Raw genomic sequence first — 2,706 nt, forward strand, 5'->3', positions numbered from 1 at the left:
CCTAAGGGGGGGATTCCCTTCCAGTTTCTCTGAAGCCGCATTTTTGCATCCAACCCCAAGGACTACATCTAAGTGTTGATACTAGCAAATACCAAAAAGTGTTTATACCGTAGCTAGGTAGCAGTTAATCAGATATGAAAAATCTAGTTAGCACTATTTCTTTGACAGTTTATGAGGCTGGGTGTCTGGGTGCTAGCTACTAGCTTAAGCTGTGATGCTCTTTCTTCTGCCTTCTTCTAGCCAGTTTTCTGATATTACACAGAAATACAGTACTGGTCAAAAGTCTGGACACATTACTGTTTTTAATGTTTTTGATCACTGCATCTCTCATGCTCATCAAACCTTCATTTATAAAATACAGAACAAAACCGTAATATTGTGATGTATTATTAGAATTAAAAAAAAAAATGTATTTTTTTTTTAAGTATATTAAAACAAAACAATTGACAATTAAAACCTAATGTATAATGTAATGATGCAAGGCTGAATTTTCAGCATCATTACTCCAGTCTTCAGTGTGAATTGATCCTTCAGAAATCATTCTAATATGCTGATTTATTATCAATATTGGAAACAGTTGTGCTGCCTAATATTTTTTATTACCCGTGATACTTTTTTTTTGCAGGATTCTTTGATGAATAAAACGTTAAAGAACAGCATTTATTTAAAGGGGTCATCAGAGGCAAAATTCACTTTTACATGTTGTTTGAACATTAATGTGTGTTGACAGTGTGTGTACACACCCACCCTATTATGATAAAAATCCAAACAGTGGTATTTTTTGATCGTTATAAGAAATATCCCCTTTTCCAAATCAAGCCATTCTCAGCTTCTTGTTGTTGTGACGTCACACCAACAAAGGCTGCTCCCCATTGATCTATATATAATGACTGGATCACTCACTGTGCTCTAAACTGCTGTTAGGCAGTAAACCTCCGGAAGTGTTCGATCCGCCATCTTACTCTTCCCTGGTGGCAGAGAGCACCAATGACTCACAGCTAAACCACTGACCCAAAATCACCTGATCTGAAGGGTGTTAGGCACACAGGATTCGTTTTTAGGATATTTTAATTATAGTCATCGTCACACGACCAACATTTTCGTTGCATCTCGTCTCGTTTTCGTCACGTGATAAAGGTTCGTTGACGACGATATTTAGTCATAATTTTCGTTGACGAAAACAACACTAGTTTGGCCCCATTCACCAGTAACAGTTGTCTCTGATTAAAGTTTGTAAAACTTTAAAATGGTGTAAAATGTTCACTACAGAGGTGGGTGTTCCTCAGCTCATTGCAACCAGGTATTAGAGATCTGCCTATATTTTAAATTCTTGTGGTTTTCAATCTGCCGATATTTATGTTCCTTTCTTTAGCTGCTCCTTTAAAAAAAAATATTGTTTTTTTGTTTTGTTGTTGTTTTGTTTTTCTTTTTTGTGTCATGGTTTCAGGTGAGTGGTTCATGCAGTTTGTTCTAGGAACTTTAGCTAATTCTTGCTCTAAGCTACAAAACAAATACTATATATTTTTATTATAGTCATTATTATTAATGATGTTTGTCAGAATGGGGACGTACAAGAGTCTGGTCGCCTCTTCTTCAAATCACATGACGATGGTGATGATGACGTCACGGCTTCTGAGCGGATTTAATCGCGTCAAACCGAAAGTGAAATTAAAGCTGAGCGACCTGTAACAGCAGCTCGACTCCTGGTGAGATGATATTTCCTGCACTTCTGTGTTTTATGTACAATAGTTGCTTTTTAGATATTATACATTATTATAAATATAGGCTGTTTTTATGTTTTGAATGTGTTAATGGCTCGTTGTGTTTAGATTCGGTGAACATGGCGACACTTCCTATTGAGAAACTGTCTGTTACACTGTTTAAGAAACAGTTATCATTATCTTTGCCTTATGTTTAAAAACATAATCCACGTGTGGTATTGCAGTCTGAACTGTGTCAAATGACCTTTTCAAGAAATAGTTAAATGTTCATTGTAAGAAAACACTTGTCATGCAGTAATAATGTGTAACGCCTCTCTCGGGTATCGCGCACACCACGGCTGCAAAACACCTAGGTGAGTAATACGAGGGAAAACGTGGACCAGTACTGTAGGTTCGTAGGAGCAGCAATGAGAGACTGACTAAACAGACAGACAACACAGGTAAGTTTCAAGTATAAGGATAAATTTATGAGAGGAAAAGAATAAATGCGTTAATGAATTGTTTCTCTTTCCAGGAAAAAACACAACAACGGAAATAAGGATCAATGGAATGGCAAAATCTGATTGTCAATCACCAAAATAAATAAATAAATAAACAAATGTAAAAATAAATAAATTTGCTTCTGGATTTCCTTCTTTTCCTTTAAGAGTTATTTATCCCCATTTCTTTCTTTTAAATTCTAGAATTTTAAACTTGTTATATCTCTGACTTGTTTTCAAAGTACATTTTGACCTATTTATCTTTGTGTTCTAATTATTTATCCTTTTTTTAGGCTTAAAAAAACACTAATTTTAGGATTAGTTATTTGTTTCTGAAATCTTTTCTGATTATACACTTTTGTGTATCCCGTAGCTTTAAATTCGAATGTTATTCAAATTGGCAGTTTAGTTCAAAACCGGTAAATACAACCCAAATAACAAAACATGTACCTCTAATTTAAAACCTTCAGACAATACCACTTATTTTTAAACTAAAACAATCCAAC

At 34.7% G+C, this 2,706-nt stretch overlaps 1 long non-coding RNA gene across 1 annotated transcript; it reads left to right on the top strand.

Annotated features, from left to right (window-relative positions):
• Positions 1–1,641: 1,641 nt before the first annotated feature.
• On the top strand, positions 1,642–2,320 carry LOC127163450 (uncharacterized). Its single transcript, XR_007827489.1, has 3 exons — positions 1,642–1,706; positions 2,075–2,161; positions 2,236–2,320. It is a non-coding gene; the product is annotated as an uncharacterized LOC127163450 (long non-coding RNA).
• Positions 2,321–2,706: the final 386 nt, after the last annotated feature.

Source organism: Labeo rohita, chromosome 3 (genome assembly GCF_022985175.1).
Source record: "Labeo rohita strain BAU-BD-2019 chromosome 3, IGBB_LRoh.1.0, whole genome shotgun sequence".
In the NCBI taxonomy this organism is placed as follows: Eukaryota; Metazoa; Chordata; class Actinopteri; order Cypriniformes; family Cyprinidae; genus Labeo; species Labeo rohita.